Source organism: Corvus kubaryi, unplaced genomic scaffold (assembly GCF_017639235.1).
Source record: "Corvus kubaryi isolate FWS band 111438036 unplaced genomic scaffold, C.kubaryi_AGA036_p1.0 37216, whole genome shotgun sequence".
Classification (NCBI taxonomy): Eukaryota; Metazoa; Chordata; class Aves; order Passeriformes; family Corvidae; genus Corvus; species Corvus kubaryi.
In genome coordinates, this window is record NW_024581061.1 from 520,949 (window position 1) to 527,039 (window position 6,091).

The following is a 6,091-nucleotide window of genomic DNA, read 5'->3' on the forward strand; positions in this document are numbered from 1 at the left end:
AGGTAAACCTTAACCTCTTTGCCAGGCCAAGACAATGAGCTTAGTAAGATTGACATAAGTATAAATTCATGCTCATTTTTAAAGTTGCCATTATTCTGCATTCTAAAAGAAATTTTCTAAATGTTATTCAAAATTTTCTAAATAAAAATGGAGAGAGGGGAGAACAAATTGTTCTATGAGCTCACAAACCAAATCTGTCCCAGACTCCAGACATATAGCCCAAAGAGGAATAGTTGCTAATTCCCTACAATTTAGCCCTTTCAGTGCAAAGTGGAGGACACTCTGTACCTCTAGATAAATGCACTCCTGCCTCTACTTCTACTTTCTATAGCACAGAGGTGCTGAAAGTTCCTTGAACTGCTCAAATTCACCTAACATCAGCCCAATCCTCTCCTAGTTAATCTCCCAGCACAAGTTTCTGCTTGACTAGGATGCAGTCATGTACCATGAACTGAGAAGGAAAGAAAGGAAGTGGCAATTTGGAAAGGTTTCGATTTTTAGATCAGCTATAAATCATTTAATGCCTTATAACAAGAGAGAAATTGAAACCAGATTTTGTCTTCAAATCTTCTTCCACCATTGCAGAAATTGTTCCGCAGACTTGTTCCTTTTCCTTTTTATACTTTGTGTATCTGGAGCCAACCAAGGGCTCTAAGAGAAAATAGAAAAGCAGCATTGTCTCTGAAGTTTCAGATATCTAATATCTTTATTGACAAAAACTGGTCAGAAATATACCCATTCTAGCATCCACACAAAGGTAAATTCAAAAGTTTTTTCTTGCCAAAAACCAGTCATACATCTGAGACAAAAACTAGAACTTCATGATTTAGTTTTCCTTTAAATTCCCATCCTGAGTTTTCTTATGAGGGAATTCTGTGGGAATTCACCCTGGAAGGGTTTTCAAAGCACTCAAGTATTTGCAGTTCTGATTAAGCACTCACAAACCCTTCCATTGTAGTAATCAGCTGAATAATGCCGTTTGGATTTAAGTCAAACCCCATCATAAAATGCTTTGGAGAGTCTTCAAGACATAAAAAACTGCTGAGACAAAACTACTGTCACCTGTGTAAATATCAAGGGTTTCTGTATAGGGCTGCAAGGAGGAAACAGAGTCTGAGTCCACCTCATGTCCTTACAGAGAGGATGATCTGAATTTCTACCTACAGTAATACAGTTATGCCCTTTGGCTAATGCTCAAAACTTTTAGGGAAAAGTGGCTGTACTGAAGCAGCAGGAAATGGATGTAATTCATCATCTGAAGAGCCTCAGATGTTCTGGCCACTCTGTAACTAAGGGCACCATAATGGTGACATAGGAGAAGGATTACTACAATGAACCACTTAAAACCAGAAGCATATGATAATATTGATCTGAGGTAGTCCCTTGCCATTTTTATTCCACACTTGTGAAGGTTGAAGTCTTAACAAAAGGCAAAGAATATGATATTTGTAATATTGCTCAGATCTCTGTCTTTGAAAATGTAAAGAAAACCCCAAATCCCTTGATAGCTTAAAAAGGGAGGACACAGGAACAGTCTGTTACTGTCAAGAATTTTAATATTCAGTATAGTGAAATAAAAAGTTCTCCCATTAAGAGAAAAATATTTCTAGAGATGTTGAAAAGACTGCACTGTTGATCCTGAAAATCTTTTCTTACATTATTTGTCCCATTTTTCAATAGTGTCACTCACAAACTAGGGCATGGCAGACAGACGCAGATGAGGGGGTTCTCCAACACTGAAAACATCTTTGAAGTATTAATTGTTCATTACCATTCCAAGCAAACTCCCTGCGCTTTGTCTGTTAGGCATTTGCAATATAATACTGAAATACTGAAGCATAAAAGAATGAACTTTGTATTTTTAATTCATTTCGGTCTTACATAGATGTTAGTTTGTAAATAACCACAACAAACAAAAGAAAAAAAAAACCAAACCAAAACCTAAGTAACTAATCTAAGCAATTTTACCATTTTGGCTTAAAAGTAAGATTTATTAAATACCAGTGATAGAAATTTTCTTCTTGGCTGTCAATATGTCATCATCATGATTTTTCATGTCATTTTGATATGAAATTTTCAGACTAAATATTTGATTTGCGTGACCTTTGACACTTGGAACACTTGAGTTCCTCACATCATCCTGCTCTCTAAGCTGGAGAAGTATGGAATTGCTGGTTGGACTGCTCAGTGGATGAGGAATTGGCTGGATGGTCCCATCCAGAGGGCAGAAGTCCGATTGAGTTTGGTGATGAGTGATGTCCTTCAGGGGCCCACATTGAGACCAGTGCTGTTCAATACCTTCATCAGTGGCACAGTGGGGTTGAGTGCACCCTCAGCAAATTTGCAGATGACCTTGCCTCTGATGACCCCAGCCAATGCATGAGACAATGAACCACCACCCTCAGCCCCCCCCCAGACACACAGCAAAACTCAGCCAAGTCCTGAAGCAGAGACACTGCACTGCAGAAAGTACCTGTGATGAACATGGACCAAGAAAGTCTCAGTGATTCAAAGCATTTCAATTTGTAGTGAGGATAGCTGCGCAAACAAACAGCTTTTCCTTTTTCCTTTTCCTTTTTCCTTTTCCTTTTTCCTTTTCCTTTTTCCTTTTCCTTTTTCCTTTTCCCCTTTCCTTTCCTTTCCTTTCCTTTCCTTTCCTTTCCTTTCCTTTCCTTTCCTTTCCTTTCCTTTCCTTTTTCTTAACACTAGCTTTCTCTTCTTAATTCCCTTTCATCTCGCAAAGTAGCTAAGGAACTTCATTTTCACATTTTAAGTATTGCACTTAAATATGCAGCCATCTATAATTAACAGAAGGAATTACTTGCACACATAAATGACAACTCCCAAATTAGCTGTTTAAAATTAGGATGCCTATCTTTCCCCAGCTCTTTTTTCTGCTGTTGTTGTTAGACTTTCTGGTATCTGCACCATCCCCCTGGCAGGCAAAGACACTTTTACGTTGGCTTTCACCAGGGGAGCAACAATCCTGGTGGGAGAATGAAGTTTGGGTTGCAGCAAATGGATGTTTTTCAGAGCCACTTCTCTCTCTCATCTTGCCTCAGGTTTGACTAAATGAGCATCTGTGTAGAACAATGCACACCTGCTTTAGCTGGGCAGCTGGAGCATGGGGCACATGGATCTTTCTTTTTTTCTCTGTTCCACAGGCCTGGAGGTGACAGTCAGTAGAAGTCCATGCCGTGCAAATTAAAGGCAATGCAAAGCAATAATATCACATTTTTAATGAAAGACAATTGTGGAGGAAAGCACAGCAAGCTTCCTGCAAAAGGGTGAAAGGGAAAATGACTTCCTTTTTTTTCTCCATATGAGAAATGAGCACAAAGGAAAACAATTCCAGTGACAGAGATAAGAAAAATAAACTCCAAACAACTTCAGTAGCAAGAAGCTGGTAAAATATTAGTGTGTTTACAATTAATGTGTTCTTGCTGGCACAATAGCCCAAAAGAGCCTGGAAAGGTATGATGGAGCTGCTTCAAGATGTAACATTTCCAGATAAAGACGGTTACAATTGCTCTCATGTGGAAGAAAGGCCAGAAAAGAAACCTGTTCTTTGCTATCTTGAAGGAAGATCTAATTGGATCAATTGTGCCCTCTTAGCTGAAGTCACGTCACAAGTGAGGAAAAAAAATGGTGAAAGACTCTGCTTTGTAAAAAATGAAACAGCCATGTAAACTCATAGCCACCGAGATCTTTTTGGCTCTTCAGGGTATTCATGAAAAGACAGAGCCCTCTACTGGCCTCTGCTCCCCCCTGTTCCAAGCCCTTTAGAGCTCCCAGTGACAGCCCTAAAAGCTTTTCTGCCATACATAGTGTTCTTGATCTAAATTAGGATGGAGAGCAATTTGGGTTCCAAAAGCCATTGTTGCACCTGCATAAAACTGTTTTTGTAAGAGAAGATTAGGATCTTATCAGAATAGCAAGGAGATCTGGGTTCATTCAGTTCAGTTTCAGTAGAAAATTTTATATACAAGAAATACTTTATTTTTGCTAACATAACTAAAATCTTTACTGCTGATACAAATATTTCCAACAGGTTCAGGTATTAAGATTCCAGAATATTATGGGAAACAGGTTAAAGCACTTGCCTTTCCCCTAGTACGGATTTCAAATATATTTTATCTGCTTTATTTATTTTAGTTGAACACTATCCCCTTGCAGAAGTAGAATGTGCATGATGTTATTGGCCCTCTGCAATACAAACGCCCCATACCCACCCAGCCCAGCTGGAGTTCAGCTGAGAGGACTGCAAACTTGACACATCCTTAATTCTACAATGAATGCATCCCTTTGGAAGAAAAATGAGCAGTTTTAAAATGTAAAAGCCAAATCGGTATAGTTTCACCTCTGTGCATACCCTAACAGAATTATTATCTCTTAGCACAATGCTTGTTGTGCTTTTCATTTAGATCACAGCACTTAATTTGGAAGAATTCCTGTAATTTGGAGTCTTTTTACTTAAGGGGCATGACAGGTAAAGGGCCTACAGCAGAGATGATGGGAAGACACTATTTTGACTGCCCTGATTGCAAAGCATTCCCACAGCCCCTTCCCAGCTTCCCGACTGTACAATCTCTGCTTCCGTACCCACTGCTGGTGCCAGGTCAAACTTCCATTCTCTGCAGCAGAAGTTCAGCCCTTTGTCTGGGGATCAGAAATCCTCTTTGACTGACAGACTCCTAGAATACCTTTAAGCAACTCAGTTAGGGTCCAGACCAAGTCAAAACAGTGCTGTGCAACATTATCCTGAAAAACAGTTTAATTATTGTAGCAACACAAATGAAATTACATTTGGAGTAGGAGGGCTTTTAGTGACTGACAAGCCTTCAGCTCAGCTGGTTAGAGCACAGCTCTGCAAATGATGCCAAGGTTGTGGGTTTGATCCCTGTATGGGCCATTCACTTAAGAACTGGACTCAATGATCTTTGTGGGCCCCTTCCAGCTCAGAATATTCTCTGACTAGACTTAGTGCTCAGGGTGCCAGTGTGCCAAGAGATGAGAAGGCTACTCAGGACAGTCTTACTACTGTACAAAGAAACATACAAATGCTCTCAGGCACGCACAACATAAACTAAACTTACTGCATTTTCAACAAGCTTAGCTCACAATTATGAATTGCATATGGACAGCATGATTGTCTGAAGAGAATAAACAAAACCAAGAAGGTGTGGAACACAATATATGCAAGAAGCTTACCCAACAGACAAACGGGAGCCATAAATTTGGTTTATGTTGTTAAGGAGCAGGATGTCACCATGGGCTGTATAGTTTTTGTAGTCTTACACATTACCTTTCACACTGCTCTAAATAATGAAACCTGCAAAACTCTGGCCCTAGGATAGGACATGATAGATCAGGTGTGACAAAGGCACGTTTGAGAGCCTCATGTAAATGGCTGACAGCAAAGAGCACACATTTGCCTCTAACTGGACCATTCAGGCTTCCCAAAGCATACAACTGTTTTCAACAAGCCATGCACCACATGCACACAGACATGCACTTCCTCGCTTTGCAAGATGGAAAGAACCCTGCCTCCTCTGGGTTGCATCTCCTCTGAAGATGCATTTCAGAGCATTGCAACAGACTCCAATTTCCTTGTCTTGTTAGATCACGTATGATCAAGGGTTTTCAGAACATCTGTGTACAGCTCTGTGGCATGTGTTGCCTAAGTCCAGGATGACAGACAATTTCATTGTACACCCAGTCTTGCACACATCGGTAGGTGTGAGAAGAAACATATTTGAAGCTGCATCCAAGAACAGCCCAAAATGCCATATTGTTATGGGACATTAAAGGATCTTTCAACTTGCTCCATGGTTTCACTTATGAAGAGTGGGGCATTAATAGAATAAGGGCAAATAATGGTAGTTACTACCCTGCGACTACTATTCTCATGGAAACAAGAGACTTGAGCAGAATGAAGTCACACAATTAGGAAGAGATGTGGAAATGATGTTGGAAGGAAAACTTCTTCAGATCCAAAGAGCAATACTATCTTTTCTAATCTCTTTTTTCTAAGGGGATTTCTAAGCACTCACTTTCACAAACTGACTGACTTTTACACCAACACAGGTAT